A 19,969-nucleotide genomic window follows, 5' to 3' on the forward strand; every position below is an offset into this window, starting at 1 on the left:
TATGGCTAATACAAATGGTTCTCTGTGTATTTAAGCAGTAGGAAAAATAAATTCCAAAAAGACTTCCACAAAGGAATTTATAAACCACGTACAGCATAAATGCCTTTTAAACTTTATAACTTTTGTATCTTCTTTATGGTTAGTGTCCAGTGTGTCTCTTTTTCCTAAGAAAAAGACACTGAGAAAAGCCAAACTGATGACTGACAACTATTCTCAGACATGTGAAAGAAATGCTCACCTGCGCAATACTTTGTCCTTTTAAATTTTCCCTTGTGTTAGTAATTATCAAGTAAAAGAGGCCATAAAAATAATTTCACAAGCTGGGCGTGGTGGCACATGCCTGTAATCCCAGCACTCACTTGGGAAGCTGAGGCAGGAGGATCGCTGTGAGTTCAAGACCAGTCTGGGCTACATAGTGAGTTCCAGGTCAGTCTCAACTATGTAGTGAGACCCTGTCTCAAAAAAAACAAAAAAAAAAATTTTTTTTAACAAAGGCCATATTTCCCCATGCTTTTCCCCGCTACTGTGGCCAAAAAAAAAAAAAAAAAAAAGTCCTCATTCCAGTTGGGGTTTGTGAAAAATATATTTTAGGATACAACATGTCCAAAATCTTAGCATTCGTTGCCACTTGAGCCTATGTCATCTTCAACTCACACTCTGCAATTCCCCCTGCTGCCTGCCTAGGCTTGGGTCTCTGTCACCATTCCACCAAGCAGCAGTAGCAACAGTGCTCCATTTACAGTATAAATAGATCATATTGTCACAGCTCAAACATCTGCCAATAAAATTCCAGCTCTCCAAAGGAAGAAACTAATGTCTTATTGTGGCCCTGAAGATCCTATATTAGAATCCAAAAAGAAGATATTCTGACCAGAAATAAGGCATAGGCTATAGATGCTCACAGAAAACAGGCCTATGTAAGAAAGTATGGCTGTAATTTTGATACTAAATTTGATTCTCTAAGGATGGGAAATGGGAAAATGTAAGATAAAAATAGTAGAGAGTGGAAATGAAAAAGGAAGGTATTTCTAAACAGAGATCAAACCATTTTGTATGCATAAATCAGAAACAAAGGTATGTTGCATATGTTAAAGAAAATATGGGCTTTTAATTCAGAATGACTTATTTTCACATAAATTCAGTATAAACTTTCTCGACTACACTTGATCTTAGCCAAAAGGCCGAGAAGCGATTAAACTTTCTCGACTGAGCCATCCTTAAAGAAAAATTATTCACTTTGCTTTAGTTTAAAGACTTTGAAAAGAGTATTAACTTCTTTCATTCACATTTTTCTTTGTTCAGTTTTTAATACAAGTAAAGCAGATTATGCTAAGAATATATCAAAATGTTGAAATGTAAATAGTTGAACATTTTTTAAAGTTTAAATATATTTGGGAAGTACCTAAGGGTACAACTGGGTATAAGGCTAAAACTTTTGCATAGTAGAGAAATGTTGCCTTTAACATTCATAAACACATAAGCACAATTTTTAGTTGAGATTTTCCAATGATAAGGAACTTTGTCACCTTAATAATTCTCCCATCACAATTTTAATGAATGGATTGGAAATGTCTGTATTGAGAAAAATGACAAATACTTCTTTTTTAGTTTTCACTTCTTCATTCTAAATTTGTCTTCTTGGCTAATATAGAATGAATCTAATTTTTCCTCTCACTACTGTTGCTCTGGGTATTTGAATATAGTGGGCCTTTTTCCTCCATGTACTCTTTTCCACTGTTTAAGCATTTCTAAGTCCTTCAGTGCTGCCTCTCAGCACATGGTCTCCTTTGCTTTCATTCTATCCCTTTATTTTGGTGAGATGCTATTATTTGCAGATAGTTCTATTAAAATACATCAATTACTAAATGTAATATCCCAGATGTATCTTTATCATTGAAGATTAAAATTGTTTTGCTTTCCCAGCCTATATAATATATTCTAAATTTATAATGTATTTATTTTAGTCTCTAATCAATTAAAATTTCTTGGTTTTTGTTTCCCTCCATAAACTTTTATGATATCCACTATGGCCCATCCTATCATTTAAATTAAAGTTAAAAGTATTTATTTTTATTCAAATGCAAAATTTAAATGGTACTTAAGTATGTCATTGTTTAGTCCAGGCTTTAAGACTGATTCCTCTGGAATCTTGCTTCCATTATTCCTTGTATTTCTTTTTCTATTATAGTTTTGTTTCATTAGCAGATTTGGCAAGATAGCATGTGTCACTGTGTCCTTGATACACTGTTAAATGATCTCTTATGGTATATCTTAATAGAATATGTTTGGAAATGATTATATAAGAAAAATTATTGTATTATTGTATTATCATCCAATATACCTTGCTCTGGGGATAATCTTCAACAATATCTTGAGAATGTAAAAAATTTCTATGAAAGCAATGTACAATAATTACATATAATTTTCCTGACTTAGCTGTCTATTTATCCCAGCCCCTAGAAAGAGCATAATTTAGGTTAATTTACACTTAGTGGATTCATTTTCTAAGTAAATAAGCCTTCTCATTGTAAATTTTCAAGAACCAATTGTCCTGAATTTCCTGTTCTTTTACTAGATGCTTTAATTCAGCCTCATTCTATTATTAGCAGGACAGTTTGTGTGTGTGTGCGTCAGAGTGAGTGTGTATGTGTATATCTACTTAAGAGACAGAGTTGTTTTGTTATATCCATGCCACTTTAAATAGGATGTCTCTATCTCAAAATCCTGCATGTACCTCCAGGTCTAAGAAATGCTTCAAAATCTATGGCATATTGGACCATAAATTACTGTGAGTGAAAATATAAAACGATACCAAAAAGAGGTCTTGGGACTTTGGTTTTCCTTATAAATAAGGATAGACCAAAGCAAGTTGCTTAGAAAAAGAATACTTCAAAACTTCTAAGTCATAATTGATTAGCATTCAGTTCAACCAGTACAGTTCAGCTATACTTAACAGCAGTAGGGCACCATGATTTAGTAATAATAACCTCATACAAAAGGAATCACACACCCTAAGGAGATGACCTCTCCACACTGAGAGAAGTCAGAATGAGGGTTAGAGGTCAATCCTAGACCAGGAGATTCGAAAGCAGCAGTCAGAAGAGCTCAGTCCTGCACTCAGGTGACAACAGTGCTTGGTGCCTTCACCTTGCTCTCATCAGACCTCTGGTCTACAGACTTTGAGGGAAAGAGATGGGGAGCTATTGCACTATGGACAAATTTGAAAGTCAATGTTATGACCTTTCCTCCTCCCCACAGAGTCTAAAGTCCCCCAACGCAGACTTTTTGACTCTTCTGATTCCCAATGTGATCCTATTTCTGAGAATGCTACACAGCAGAGGCTGTGCCTGATAAGTGTTTATTGAGTGTATCATTTGGGATATCTTCACACTGAGATGAAAAGTGAATAATCTTACACTATATTTATAATTGTCCTTATTTCTGCTTTCACTGACTTTCTTTTTAAAAAGTAAATAAGATTTTTTTAAAATTGAACATTTGTTATGTGCCTGCCACATACTGTTCTAAACACTTGACATGCATTAGCTTATTTCCTTAAGCAAATTAAAGTTTTTAGCTGATTTCTTGTTGCATATATCAGTCTTATTGCACTCTCAGATCCTTCTACTTTGAGCACAAAAGTCCTTCAGTGAAAAGCCTTTGAATTTTCCCAACATTGCCTGTAAGGACCTAAGGCAGCTAAACCAAATCCTGGTACCTTCATTAGTTCTAGCAAGTCTTTCTATTTTTTTCTGGTACTGGGGATTGAACTCGGGTCCTTGCACTTGCCACCGAACCACTGAACTAAATCCCCGGCCCCTAGCAAGTCTTTCTTTATTGAGTCAAAATTCAATTAATCTGGGCCAGGGCATTTATCTCAGTGGTGCCGCTGCCTGCCTTACAAGTATAAGGTCCTGAGTTCAATCCTCGATACCCAAAAATGAATAAAATTCAATCAATCATAAAAATTCAGTAGAGGATAAAAAAGAATGTGAAGCCGGGCATGGTGGCGCACACCTGTAATCCCAGCACTCGGGAGGCTGAAGCAGGAAGATCGCTGTGAGTTCAAGATGAGCCTGAACTACATAGTGAGTAACAGGTCAATCTCAACTACATAGTGAGACCCTGTCTCAAAAAAACAACAACCAAAAAAAAAAAAAAAAAAAAAAAAAAGTGAAAACCAAAAGAATGTGAACAGAAAAGATTTTGTTTATAAAAACATTATTGATACATCTCAAGTTTTGACTATCTAAAATAGCTAGCAAATGTAATCACACACTCTATAGGGTATATTCCAGATTTTGCAATGACTTATACCAAGCATAGCATGATCTATCCTCTCCCTCCTCATCAGTCTGTTTTCTGGCACTTCCCCATGTGTTTGAACAGATTGCTTCTTTCTGAATGAGATGACCTCTTGGTAAACTCATTAGTCTCCAAAACTGCAGCTCAACTGTTGCCTCTGTGTCTGCCTCTCATCACCTTCGACCTGTTGTACTGTTAATTGAACTCTAGGCTGGCACCCTTGAGTTTTCCAAGATTTTGGCATGGTAATGTGTTTGGTGCTCATTAAAGCTTTATTAGAGAAATGAAGGAATGAATAAAGAAGATCCATTGCCAGATCGTAATGAATTTTTATCCTCCTCTATTTATTTGTTTGTTTATTGGTACCAAGGATTGAACTTGGGCCCTTGCCCTTCTCAGGCAAGTGGCGGAACCACTGAGCCAAATCCCTGGGGCCCTATCCTCCTCTTCTTAGAGTGAGTGCTGACAACCTATTTTCCCAGATAGAGTGTAACGAAAAACCTTCAGCCGCGGCATTGTTTTCTCACAAGAACTCTCTTGAAACAGCTTCCAGTTTTTTCTTCCTGACATTCTCCTGGCTCTCTAGAGGCTAGAAGGCTTAAAATGTTCAACATGAAAAACGTTTGGAAAGAAAAGAATTAATAGCAAATGTTCCGAAGCACCCTTTGTGAATGCCTTCTATGTGTCCTTGGCCACCACAGCCATGGTTGGCTTGCTGATCTTCCAGCAGTCCTAGACGTTTTGCTTCATACTTTCTTCAGACATACATAGGGTACAGCACAATGCACAGCAGAGCAGATTTCTCTTTCCCAGATTTCTAAGCATTTATTTTATTATTACAATATATTTGCAAATACCAGAGAAGACAGGAAGAAACTTCAGTAAGCACCGTGAAACATTTCAGATAATTTTAGCTTAATAATATAGACAGCCTTGATAAACATTAAATATGGACTAATTAAGGTCAAACTACTCTGTATTTTGACTCATGTAAAATGTATTAATAATATCTCTGTGACAATTTCAAGAATGAACTCTCTGTACGTCAAAAATTTTTCCAGACCTTTAATTTTCTTCCTTGGTCCTATCCTTACCGTCTCTACAATACCAGGTTGGCTTCTTAAAGCACAGCTTTGTTGGTGTCCCTTATTCCCAGTGCAAAAGCTTTAAGTGGCTGCTCATTATTATGAAATAATGTATAAGCATACTTATGTGGTATTCGTGTCTAATTTTCCAACTTTAATATTCATGTACCTTATTATCCAGACAAACATTTCACTTGCTAGCTCTAATTTAACTTTTGTTCTCTGTCTAGGATATCTAACCTCGAATAGCCTGGTCATTTTCTACTTTTCCTTCTTGCATGTACTTTATATTATTTTACTTGATAGACCTGTGTGCATCTGAGTATGTGTGTATATATCATACTGATAAAATTTTAAATTTTGCAAGCATGGTTTTCCACAACTCAGAATATTACAAATAGTCTATAAATAAGCATTAGAATCAGAAAATGATTGTATTTCCTAATAAACCACCTTGCTGATTAGATCTGAGGAGTTTTTAATGTCACAAGTCATTTTCCAAAATCATTTGTCTTTCCATGTGTTGCTTTACCTGTCAGTCTGTAGAAGGTTACAGAAATGCTGATTTAAAGATTCCTCCCTGGCCTGGAGCATAGTGCCACCTTCTGACAATGCACTTTGCTTGAGTTTGTTTTTTTTTTAATGTAATGTAGATACTTCATAGGCTCTGAGGAGAGAATGATTTTCACAAATTTTTTATTATGCCAATATGCAATTATTACAATCTATGTTGACAGTTCGCAAACATAGATTCTGGAAATTCATTTTCTGCCTCCAGAAGCTTCCAAATCATGAGAATTTTAGAAATTGTAGAATATGATGTAAATTCGACTATAGCAGTCATTTCCCCCCTAAATTCACAGTGATGAGTATACATATTTGAAAGACAAGATCATTCTTAGAGACTAACAGAGGTAATGAGAGAATTTATTCCACCCTCTTGTATCCACAAAGTTTAAAGTTTTATACTTTCATTTCCAAAATGTAGTCTTGGCCTTAAAATGTACTTGCTGACTTCTGCTCAGACTGACTGACTGACTGATTGATTGCAGTACTGCGATTGAACGCAGGGCCTTCACCCTGAACTACATCCCCAACTCTTTGACATACTTTTGATTTTAAGACAAGGTCTCACTAAGTCACTATGTTGCCCAGGCTGAGATCTTAGTTTTGAACCTTCTGCTCAGCCTCCCAGAGCTCTGGAATTACAGGTGTGTACCACTAGGTCTGGCTCTGCCTCCTGCTCTTCACCGGGCTGCCAAAGATGAGCAGTTTCATGTTGCTGTAGAGGTGGAGGAAAAACATTATCTTTCCATGAAGAACGTGTGTGTGTCACACTGTGCTTGGGTCTACACTGAGAAAATTCTTTGAGGGGGCCTTTTACCTATGCAATGTAAAGTCAGCCCTATTCTAGAAAGGATTTTCCCCATGGATTGATATACTAAATACAGTACATAATGTCCTGTAAGGGTAGGCAAATGTGACCATGGAAGGGAAATAAATATTTGTGATGTCAGTGTCAATCTGGGGTTTAGGAGAGTGAGGGTCAACTCTGGAGAAGGGAAATGGCCCGTGGATTCTAGAAACCATTACGTCACTTCCGGGGAAAGCAGAAAGCTGTAAGATTTCTGTGTATCTCTCCCCTTTTTGTGTTCTCAGGCCTTTGAGTAAAAGGGTTTTTTAAAAAATAATGTTTTAAGCAATCATTGGATGAACACGTCCCACATTTTGGAGAGCTCCTGTATCTTCATGGCGTAATGCTGACCAGAATGTGGTGAGCATCTTAGCAGTCTAGAGAGCCAATTTGAATTGAAAATGCCAGATGACACACATTTTCAACTCATGGAGAAAAAGAAAATATTCCTGAGTATTAATCAAGAAACATTTGGCTATAAAAAAGGATTTTTTGAAAATTAGGCAGAACAAGAAAATGAAAGCTATTGTTGTTTGAAGTTTAGAAAGAAGAGTGGCCCAGAAGGCTGCAGAATTTGAGGATGTTCAACTCTTTGTGATTCACAAAGTGTAAGAATTCATGGCCAATAATTGTCAGATATTTCTGTAGTTTCTCATTATTCAGAAAAAGTTGGTATGAGCTCCATGATCCACTCATGGATAATTAATGCTGTATCTAGTATATTTTTTCATTCCTTATTAGATAGAAACAGTAGGTCAGAAGAAAACAAATATGATCTGTCAGTACCAAACCTTATCTCTTTGTTCTCTGCTAAAGATGCCTTTGCCTCCTATACTGGAAGAGAAGAAACATCCTTCAATTAACAGTAAAGGACAATATTTTAAAATATAAATAGTCAGAAGCCACGCATGGTGGCATAACCCTGTAATCCCAGCACTCGGGAGGCTGAGGCAGGAGGATCACTGTGAGTTTGAGACCAGCCTGGGCTACATAGTGAGTTCCAGGTCAGTCTCAACTACATATAGAGACCCTGTCTCAAAAAAAAAAAAGAGAGAAAAAATAATCAAAGATGGTGTAGCTTATAATGAATTCTACAAAAAATATATAAAGATAATTCCATAATTATAATTTAAAAGTCAGGCTATAGGTAAATGGAATAATAGACTTTGTGTTTTATTTTCATTTTAAAGTAATTAAAAACTTTCATTTTCAATAACTTTTCTGAGGATCCATAACTTTGACATCTTCTGACACCTTACTAACTTCAAATGGAAATTTCACTTTGGGGAACAAAAATTTTAGCTGCCACTCAAGTCAGATATATTTTTAAAGGGTGGCAGAGAATTCATCTTTTATCTTTTATTTTGCTGTTGAGCCACTTTTTTTTTTTTATTGGTACATATTCTCAGGAAAAATAGATATTGCAATGTCATTCTGTCCATTCCCCATTGGTATTTTGACCACCTCTGAGCTTCCTTTTACACATAAATAATTCACTTATTTTTACACATGTAACATCATCCCCTATGTCAATCATCCCCCATGATTTTCTGCAGTTTTCCCTTCTTATTCTGCAATAAAATTCCTCTTCCCTTCAGGGCTCATGTGAGTCTGGTCACTTACCAATGAAACACAAGGGAGGGAATATGATCAAACCTAGACAGAGTTTTCTTATCTTCTTGAGCTTTTTAAACAATACAGGAATATGCACCTGGCTCGAGATAACCAAAAATTTTGTTCTTGGAACATTTTTTCTGGAGCCTACCATGAAGCATGACCTAGTAAAAGAAACAAAATATAGGACAGTAGTGATGTTCTCATGTGAAGCCCCAGGTCTGCAACTGAAACATTGGCATTGCAGAATTTTTGACACATGAAGCAATATATTCCCATTAAGAGCTATTTTGAGATGAGTTTCTGTCATTTAAAATGGAAAGACATTTGACTAACAAATTACTTTCTGAGTCTATGCCTTATCCACAGATTAGAATTCTGTTCCTTGTTTTAAACATTTCATCCCTGTGTCACTTGCCCATTCTACCTGTTGCCCATGCTACATTTTCTTTTTGGATCTGTCTCAGTTACTTTTCTTATTTTTGAGACAAAATGCTCAATCCCCACAAGTTAGAGGAGAAAAATGTATTTATTTCGCAGTTTGTAGAGGTTTCAGTCCTTAATCAGCTGTCTCCAAGGCAGGGTCACATCCAGAGTGAAGGCTTGTAAAGGAAAAGACAAAACATTCTTGAATTAGGAACAGAACAGACACTTCATGGTGGACAAAGTAACAAGGGACCTTAACAAACCTTTCTGCCCCTTTTATCTTATCCAGGCTACTTGGCACTCACACCCTTAATCCTAGTACCCTTGAACCTAGCGGTGCTCCATGAATCCATTCCAGAGTCACACCTTCTAGATCCAGCCACCTTTGAAAAAGCCCCCACCTGTGGCAATATGAGGCTCTGGGGAGACACCTAAACACAAGCCATAACAGGATCTACACGTGAAAGCCCTTCTAACTAATGGGCCAGGTAGTTTCCAGAGTATGGCCCCTGTCCACAGACGGTAGACCATGAAAAATTGCCAGCTACATTTGAAGAGAAGACAGTATTCCCCACAGCACAAAGTAACAGACAAAACTCATGGAATATCTGTAGAGTGGTGTTCTGATTTGGTTAAAATTATTATGCTGGATTTGGATAAATTACTATTCTGGGAAAGAGTCAATACGTGACATATATAAGTACTCTTATGCCCTTCACCATTCAATGAGGACAGAAGACAGAAACTGTGAATGTGAGGAAGACTGACTGACTGATTAATTGAAGGTCCTTCTACATAGTTTTAGGTTGGCCTCACCTTGAACTCAGGCGCCTCAACCTCCAGGGTGTTCTGACCCCATGTGTGCCACTGCATCTGGCTAGGAGGAGATTTTCTCAGTAGCAATTTGATGTTATTTTATATTTCCTTTTAGCGGATCCTCAACATTCAACAACGAAGAGTCTAAATGACACTTTTTTTTTCCTTTAGTGCATTGCTTTTCGTTTATTTCACACATTCTTTATAAATAGTATTCATAATACTGATTTCTAAATTTTAGCATTTTCTTTATCTTTTGTGCAGAATTTTACTGTTCTTGAAGACCAGTCATCTTTGGGATTGCTAGAAGCTCAGTGATATTTCCTGAGCAACACTGCTAGGCTATTTAAAGGGCCCTAGTGCAGTAGCCCTCCCTCTCCATCTTTGGATTATAATTTATGGAAGTCTAAAAAATCTGAGAAGACTGATTCCCAATATTCACTTCCAAGTAGAAAAAGCTGTAGCATATAAAAGCAAACAAACAAAAGCCCTGGGCAAATAATTTTACTTTCACTTGTCTTGCCTTACTGCTTAAAAGAGTGGGGTACTGTTTGGCTGCTCTCAAGGTGCAGCAGAAATGGTACATATCCTATGAAATTACTTGAAAGCTGCATGAATAATTACAAACACTTAGATTAATATCACTATTCATCTTCCTATTTCTTCTCAGACCAGAAGAGATACATGTTATTATCCTCTACTATTATGTTATAATCTCAGAGATGTGCATACTTGTAAACCACTGGTACTTATTTGAATCAGAGAGTCATGGGGTACAGAAGCTTGCATGGGAAAAATACCTCTATCTGTCAAGGTCCAAACCAGAAAATATAATCTATTCTGCATACATAAAAGAGAGGAAGTTTAATACAGGCAAAGGCCACACAATGAGCAAAGAGATGAAAAGCTAATAAAGATTTCTTAAATCAACCAAGTTTAGCAGTAGCAGGAAATCACTACTATTCTTACACTGAAGCAGCAAGGAGAGGACATCCAGTAGGGGTAAAATGGAAAAAGCCAGAAACTGCATGGCTTGAGAGTAGGAAATGGAATTGCAGAGAAAATATCCCTGTTCTCTAAGATGCAGGAAGATGAAGAGAAATACCAGTTTTCAGTGTCCTGCCCTCTGGATCCCATCTTGTGCTTTGCCCACATTTGAATAGAAACCAGTTGCTCAATGATCCTGGAAAATTCAGTCTACAGAAATCAACTACTGGGTGGAAAACCAGCAAATGAGCTCCTACCACTTCTCAGATTCCCTAAATCCTGCTCTACAAAATGTCAATAAAGCATGTCTCCATATTGCTGCATTAAGTAAAACAATATAAACAAAGTGTTTGATATAACAAATAGTATTTGATATAGCAGTCAGTAATTCTTTGTTTTCTGCAAGTTTTCAACAGCTTTGACTTAAAACACCTGTTTTTTTGTTTTGTTTTGTTTTATTTTTTGGTAGCGGGAATAGAACTCCGGTTTTGTGCTTGCGAGGCAGGCAGCGAGTGGAACCACTGAGCTAAATTCCCAGCCAAGACACCTACATTTTTCAAGCAACCTTCCCTATTAAATTGTTTACTCAAAGTCAATCACAAAAAAAGTATGTGTATAATGTCCAGTTGGCATGGGAAATAAGAAATAGTTCTCAAATTAATGATGGAATAGTAGGGAAGACAGTGAAAAGCAAACCAACAATGCAATAATTATTTGCTAGGAGAAAATAAAGATCGTTCTCTGGTAGAGTAGTGCAAGGCCAAGTGAGAGGAAGGGCAAGAACAGTCGGTGGGTATTCTAAGTAGGTGTCAGAGGAAAGAAACCTGGAGGGCACCGGGATTTCTTTAAAGAGCTGAATAAGCTTCAGGACTTGGAGAAAATGATTTTCAGGAAAGTCCAAGACAGGAAAGAGTTTTTCTGTGTTACAGAAACATTTTAGAAAGCCACACTGAATAACACATTCAAGTAAAAAGGAAGAGTGTGAAATAGGAGCTACTGGCTCCCATGAATAAAAAACAAAAGGTGTGAACGTGGTGGAGGTAAGAAACAGAACTATGAGGGAGTAGGAGTTTGGGGGTCTGAGAAATGGTGCTAGGTAACAAGAAGCTCTAAAAAGGCTTTTCATCACAATAAACTTGAGGTTGTTGGCAGGTACGCATAATAACAGGATGGGATAATTATTCTCTGCAGGAGGTAGGTGAATTAAATATCACACACAGTCAAAATTACTTTTAATTATTAAACTCAAAAGCTCCAAATTAGACTTATAAGTGTTTCTAAAAACTTGAGCTCTGTTTTCTCTTTCCCTAAGGCAGAGAGACCATCATTTATCCACTGACTGAGGATGTGTAATTTTGTTTTTTGGGTTTTTTTTTGGTACTGGGGATAGAACTGGGGTCCTTGTGCTTGTGAGGCAGGCGATGGAAACACTGAGCTAAATCCCCAGCCCTAGGATGTGTATATTTTGATATAAGGTAGCAAATAATCCAAAAATGGTATGCAAATAAGCAAAAATAAATACAAATAAGGGAAATATTATAACATTATAATTCCCCAACTTGCTAGACATCTGAAATGAGAGTTCGTGTTCTCTAAAATTGAAGAATGAATTCTAGGAGCAACGGAGGTTAAAAGCAGGAAATATTTACTGAGAGAAAGATAGCTTTTGTCTAAGGGAGACAGAAGGGGGACTGAAATATGGGTTGCCCACCCACCCTGCTTTTCAAAGGAGTTTTATTGAGCAAAGCCATGAGGTGAGAGGGGTTGAAGGTGAGACAAAACTGTAAGACCCAATGGAAAATTACAAGGTGGACATGAGGTGAGAAAAAACCATGATCAACCAATAAGATTACAAGTATAGGGCCAGGGATTTAGCTCAGTAGTTCCAATGCCTGCCTTGCAAGCACAAGGACCGGAGTTCGATCCTTGGTACTAAAAAGAATATATATTACAGGTACAGTAACCCAGGTAATATTGATCAAATGGGGAGGTCAATTGGGAAAACAAGTCACATACAAGGAATTTCTGGAAAGAAAATGGGCTGGGGAGGTGGATGCTCATTTAGAATATCAGTCACTGCTATTAGTCTCCAGGGGAAGTAGTACCTCTTTTTTTTTTCATAATGCTAGCCAGTGAATTTTTCTCACTTGTTTCTCTGTACTGAAGGCCCAGCTTTATCTAACTGCCTTATAATAATTTCTAACTAATTTAGCTATCTGCATTAATCCCAAACACGGACACTGCAGCCAGCTCTGTGCTCCTAGTAAAGGAGCAGAGGGTCCTATAAGAAGCTTTCTGTGGAGTATTAGTAGGTATTAATATTTCAATAGAAAGTATAAATCTTATCCTGTAACAAAATTAGCACAAGTGAGTAAAAAGGTTGTGGAGCATGAGAATAACTGTATTTCTGGTGTTCTAAGAGTTTCTGAAGACAAATTGTAAAGTAAGCTAACCAGTCTCTTACCCTCTTGAATCAACTACAAACTTAGTTCCCACATGAATGAGTTAAATGCATTATGCTACATGTACAGTAAATCTTTGACTTATGAACATTTGCATTTTGAACTTTCTGAGATACAAATAGACCTCGCATTACAAACATTTGTAGATTTGAACAAATCAAAGAAGTAACTCACGGGTCTGCTGGACATTGTCACAATTGTGGTGTTATGTGCTCCTCTACAGCACCACAGTGTATATTTTTGTGTGTGTCTTTGTTTTTTTATACTTTACATTCTTAGGGCTGGGGATTTAGCTCAGTGGTACTGCCACCTGCCTCACAAGTACAAGGTCCTGAGTTCAATCCCCTGTACAAAAAATTTAAAAATAAATATAAATGTACTTTACATTCTTTACATCAAAGGTGTATAAGACTCACTTTGTGCGACTTTACAAATGACTGACTTAATATTCTCCTAGAATAGAATTCATTCGTAGGTCTTACTGTACTACAAGTATATCTGCGTGAAAATAATGCACTTAACATTTTGAATTTTATATTTTTATGTGAACATTTAATGAGCATATTTAAGGTATCAAATTTACACACAGAAGTGTTCAAGCTTTTTCAGTCAGCATCATGAGATTCACCTGTTTCAGCTGTGGAGAGCCTTATTAAGCACAGGGCTCATCAGCAACTGTACTGCAGACCCATGGAGACATACATGACCCTCTTATTACAAATGTTATCAATTCCCAAGGCTGAGTGAAATTCTAGTCAGGTGTTAACTTGCCAAGCAAGTTACCAGAAAAGAAAGTCAACTAGCAAAGGCTCTTATATCCTTGATGTGAGAACTTCTGAGAAAATGGTTTCTGAGTACCAGCAGGTATTAGCATCAAGGTAGAAAGCATGGACGGGAGAGAAGAGAGAAATATTTCTCTACAAACTGAGCAAATTACCAAAAACTTTAGGTATTCTTTTCTTTTCTTTTGTCTAAGTCTTTTAACATGTATAACTTAGTGTTCTAAGAAAATACTTTTTAAACAAATCAGATTAATCTTATTATGATGCCAATTTATTCAACAAGGTTTCTTAAAATTTACTGGGATGGATATATTCTAGGTATGGAGGATTTACTGAAGAAGAGGGTAAGCTCTCTTCTTTCATTAGTATACAGTTCTCAACTTCAGTAATGAATCAGAAGGAGAGCTTAAAATAAAAGAAGATGGGGGCTGGGGATTTGGCTCAGTGGTTCTGCCACCTGCCTCGCAAGGGCGTAGGGCCTGAGTTCAATCTCCAGTACCAAAATAATAATAATAATAATAATAATAATAATAATAATAAATAAAAGATGGGGACCAGGGATTTAGCTTAGTGGTGCCACACCTGCCTCAGAAGTGCAAGGTCCTAAGTTTGATCCCTGGTACCAGAAAAAGAAAAGAGAGAGAGAGAGAGAGAGAAAGAAGAAAAGAAAGTAAAAATAAAAATAAAAGGAGGTCTTTTATTTGGAAGAAGAAAGAAAAAAGGAGATAGAAAACTACCTAAGGGAGTAGGAGGCATCAGAAATGAACACCTGTGGATTTTTGTGTCACCTCCCTTTTATTTAGGACTAATGATTTCTGTCATGAACAGAAGTGTGCACTAACTGGAGGTTGAGACAGTAGTAGTTGCCAACTCGCTTTTTATATATATATTATATATGTCATGCATCAAACATATTAATTCATACCCACCAGTTGCCACTCCCTGTACCTGCACAAGTCCTAGGAGCGCGACTCTGTTTCTCCTTTCTGATGACTACGGTGTTCGATCCGGTTTCTTCCTCCTCGATCTGGGGGTACACGCTGGGCAGGCGTCCGATGTCTTGACCAAGGTCTCGTCCAAGATCTCGTCTGGCAGGTTGCCGTTGAGCTGGATCGGTCACCGAGTGGGACAAGCTGCCCTCTGCACTTTCTACTTATATATGATTTGTGGCGCTGGTTCGGGTCTTATCATACATATGGGGTACAGGTTGTTCAATAAGATGTTTACATTACAGAGGTTCAACAACATGTTTGCTATTACAAGCTTATCACTGTAAACATTCACTCACACTCTTTTGGGTAAAAAACATGTTTTTCTACTGCATTATTGGGGTTGCAATATTTTGTTGAGTTACATCATCCTGATCTGCTCTGTTTTGTGTGGGGAATGGTGTTATGTAGTTTTTAATGTAGTGCATTCTACTCTCTACAATTTCTCCCATCTCCCTTGTTTGGACATGGAAGTTGTGGCCATCTGACTCATGCTGTATTTCTTTGATCTTAACCTGGGCATCCTGTTCTTTCTGGCTATTCATTTCTTCCTGTCTCTTTGTGATGAATATGGGTTTGAGGAGAGCTTTCTGATGGATAAGGAGGAAGTTTTATAGAAAGGTTAACTTACAGATAATGATTAAGTAAAGGGGATATGTGTGTTTTGTATAGTAATACTCGTTAGGTATCTGCTCTTACATTTTAGGAGGTGGGGTAAAGCTGATTTCCCTGGCCTTTCATATTCCTGGCTATATCCATGTGTTGCCTGTCAACTCTTCCTACTAAATTCTTATGTTAATTGTGTTACCTGGTGCCTTCAGTCTGTTCTCTCTCCCTGCTCCCGCTTCCTCTTCCATATAAAAGGGGTAATAATATTTACCTAGAAGCTTAAGTTAAAGTTTAAATCAGGTGATGTATATGAAAGCACCTATCACAGTACCTAAAGCTCATCAAGTGCTCAGAAAGTTCTTTTTTAAAAAAGACTTCCTGCCTTCCCCTGTTGTCAAACAGTCCCCTTCCCCTTACCTCCTTTGAATCTTTTCTAGGCACTCTAAGTCTTAGACCAAGAAGTGTTTATGTTGCCTATACAGGAACATTTTAATTAAATTTATTATTGTCCCCCTTTCTCCTACCTATTAGTAGCAAGTGTGAAAATGACCTAAATTCATGTACCTAAATTCAATGAGAAACATAAACCTGCTATTTTTCAAATAATCTCATTATTTTAATTCTAACTTACACGACTTTTCTTACCACCTTTGTTTTGTTTTATCTTTGTCCTTGAGGCAGATAGTATATTTTTTGTGAATGTCCTTTTGGAGTGAAAGGGTCAAGAGAAAAAAAAAAAGATATATGCGTGTGTGTGTGTGTGTGTGTGTGTGTGTGTGTGTGTGTTTGTACCATGCATCAAACTCAGTACCTTGCGCTTGTGAGGCAGGTGGTGGAATCACTGAACTAAATCCCTGGCCCTAAGAGAAAATATATTTCCTATGACATATTAGACACTTTGTCTTAAGGCAACACAAGCTTATTGATATGGTTATTTATGCATATTACATTATAAATGCAAGATCTTAGTTATTTCCAAATATCTCAAATGTAGGACAGAATATCTACCTTTAGAAGCTACAGAGAAAATAAATTCAGTTTCTCTTTCCTATCTATATCCATGTTGTTTTTCCTTAGACAAAAGTTCTTGAGTTCATAACAGCCACAGCAGCTTTCTCATCACCCTGGCTTATATCATCCCAGAAACATCATAAGATTCTGATATTACTTTCACTGAAGGAAGATTAATGGTCACTGATTCCTGTCTAAATTGTCAAGTTCTCCTCAATGAAAAATCTTCCAAAAGTCTGTACTTACCTTGATTCAAACAATTTTACTCAAGATTTTAGAATATCTCAAAATTAATCAAATATCTTATAATGTTCTTATCTATTATTTGGGCAGTTTGTTTTACTCCCAAAATGTGAAAAAAGAATCCTATTTATTCTTTGTCTTCTTCTGGGCATGAGTAAAGTACAATTTTGTAGGTTCACAAGCATCTCCCAAATATATATACACTGCTATTTACAGAAAAATTAAAAAAGGAAATATGAAAGTATGAAAAGTATGATTAAATTTAACATTTATAAAGATTAATATTTTAATGATTTTTTATAATGTGTTGATTTTTATGATCATATTATTAAGGTATAATAATATTACTATATAACAAATATCTGAGCAGAGGCACAAAATCTTTATTCAGAGGCCCACCCCATAGAATCAGTCAGTGTGCACAGTTCCTGGGGAGCAGTGGTGTGGTCCAGACCAGCTACAGTCAAATACCAGCCAGGGATCTGCCCATAATCCCAGAGGCTGAGGCAAACCTACACAGCCAAAGTCTGCCCAGAAAAGAGGAGCTGAAGTGCAAAAGCTTCAGTCAGAGGCCCATGCCCATAGCATCAGTGGTTTGAACCCAGAAATTGTTATACTGATGAGCAGCAAAGAAAAGGCCTCTTGGTGCTTTGCTGAGAATTGAAGACCACTGGGTGAGCAAAAAGTTGTCACGATAAAGGCACAGCAGATTGCATCTGTTGAAATAAGATGATGTGGAAGCAAGTATCAAAACCAAACTTGCAGATCACCTAAGACAATCCCAAAGGGAAACAAAATGGAACAATCTGATACTCTCCCACCTATACTCCCTGAACTGGCAACAAAAGAGGATCTGGAAAAAAATGAAGTCAGAAATAATTTTTCAGATAACAGCTGAGATTGCACCCATAGTGCAAGATATGATTAATAAATCCAGAGTGGACACAAATAAAAAAAAAATAAAGGCGCTAAGGAACATGGTGGAATCCCAATTTGGGAAACATGGAATCCATGAAAAAGATCCAAACAGATTTTCAGGAGATTAAACATTCCATTGAAAGTTTACACAGTAGAATGATCCAGTGCAAAGATAGAATTTTGCATGTAGATGATAGGATTGCTATTAGTGACCAGGAAAATAAAAATTTCTTAAAAATAGTATGGGACCATGAGAAATCAATCCAACCGCTGCTAGAAGATACAAAGAAGAATAACATAAGGCTGATCAGAATCAGTGAAGAAACAAGACAGCATGAAGATAACATAAAAAAACTGTTCACAGAAGTAATGACAGAAAACTTCCCAAATAGTAGAAAAAAAATCGACATATAGATAAGTGAGGCTTAAAGGATTCCAACTAGCTGTGATCAAACAAACCATATACATAGGCATGTAACAGTTAAGGTTCCACGAACCCAACAAAAGAACAAAATTCTGTAAGCAGTTAGAGAAAAGAAACAAATCACATACAAAGGAAAGTCCATCAGAATCACAACAAACTTCTCAATACAAACCCTCAAAGAAAAGAAAAGCTTGGAGTGAAGTATTTCAAGCCCTAAAGGAAAACAGCCACCAACACAGATTAATGTACCCTGCAAAACTATCTTTTAAAATTAATGGAGAAATAAGAAACTTTCATGATAAATAGCACTTTAGGAAATTCATGAATATGAAACCAGCGCTCCAAAAAATTTTAGACAATATCCTAGGAAACTACAATGAAGATAACAACCCCAGGAAGCACAGCAGAATGAATCCATCAGTCATATCAAGGAATTAAATACAAAGGGAGAGAATCCAACAAAAAGAAAAAGTCACAACAAGGATAAGTCAATACATATAAGTTATAACCATCAGTGTTGGTCTGGATTCAGCAATCAAAAGAAATAGATTGGCAGAATGGCTCAAGAAGCAAGATCTAAAAATATGCTGCATACAAGAAACACGTAGGGGCCGGGCATGGTTGTGCATGCCTGTAATCCCAGCACTTGGGAGGCTGAGGCAGGAGAATTGCTGTGAGTTTGAGACCAGCCTGGGCTACAAAGTGAGTTCCAGGTCAGTCTCAACTACGTAGTGAGATGCTGCCTCAAAAAAACAAAAAAAACAACAAAGAAAAAAGAAACACTTATTTCAAAAAGAAATGCATAGACTGAAAGTTAAAGGGTGGAAAACTATATTCCATGTGACAGGAACCCCCCCAAAAAAACAAGAGTAGCTATCCTTTTTTTGCAGATCACATGGATTTTAAACCAATACTGATTAAGAGAGACAAAAGAAGGACACTATATCCTTGTAAAGGGAACAGTCCAAGAGGAAGAGAGGCCAACCATAAATATATATGCACAAATGCTAGTGTGCCCAACTATATAAAACTAATACTAATGGATGTGAAAAATCAAATAAGCACTGACATCATAGTAATGGGGGACCTCAATACCCCATTGTCACAAATATAGATCAACTAAACAGAAAATAGACAATGAAATACTAGAGCTCAATCAAATTCTTGAACAAATGAACTTAACAAATGTCTACAGTGTTCCACCCCACAAAATCAGAATATACATTCTTTTCAGCTGCAAATGGATCATTCTCCAAAGTACACCACACACTCACTCACAGAACATGTTTAAGTAAGTGCAAAGAAATTGAAGTGATCCCCTCTATATTATCAGACCATAATTCAATGAAATGGGAGATCAATAGCACAAGAAACTGTAAGGATTTCACAAACACATGGAACTTGAACAATATACTCCTGAATAACTAATGGGTTACAGAAGAAATTAAAGAAATCAGACAGTTCCTACAGTTAAATGACAATGACAATTATCAAATTTATTGAGAGAAATATAGCTTCTAAGAGACAGAAGAGGGACTGGAAAATAGATTGTCCACCCATTCCACTTTTCACAGGCATTTTATATGGCAAAGACATGAGATGAGGCAGATACAAAGTGGGACAAAACTATAGGACCCAGTGGAAAAAAGGAATGGTCTGTAAACTAGCTGTTCAGGTCATTCCAAGAGTACACAGCTGTTCATTTCAGTAAATTGCTCTCCTATGGAACCCATATGGCTGGCTTTACATTTTGATCTTGTGAAAGAAACATTAGCTCTGTCCACATTGTCATTTTTTTAATGCCAGGTTCATCCTTAATTCTCTCCTGAACTGAAATTTCACTCTTGGAACAATGAATCTGCTTAAATATGTTTTCTGCCAAAA

The 19,969-nt window shown here is 36.8% G+C and overlaps 1 pseudogene; it reads right to left on the minus strand.

The window, feature by feature from the left end:
* Positions 1–1,033: 1,033 nt before the first annotated feature.
* On the minus strand, positions 1,034–1,193 carry LOC117286216 (annotated as a pseudogene).
* Positions 1,194–19,969: the final 18,776 nt, after the last annotated feature.

The sequence above is a fragment of the Fukomys damarensis genome, unplaced genomic scaffold (assembly GCF_012274545.1).
Source record: "Fukomys damarensis isolate Sample0158 unplaced genomic scaffold, DMR_v1.0_HiC HiC_scaffold_15, whole genome shotgun sequence".
Classification (NCBI taxonomy): Eukaryota; Metazoa; Chordata; class Mammalia; order Rodentia; family Bathyergidae; genus Fukomys; species Fukomys damarensis.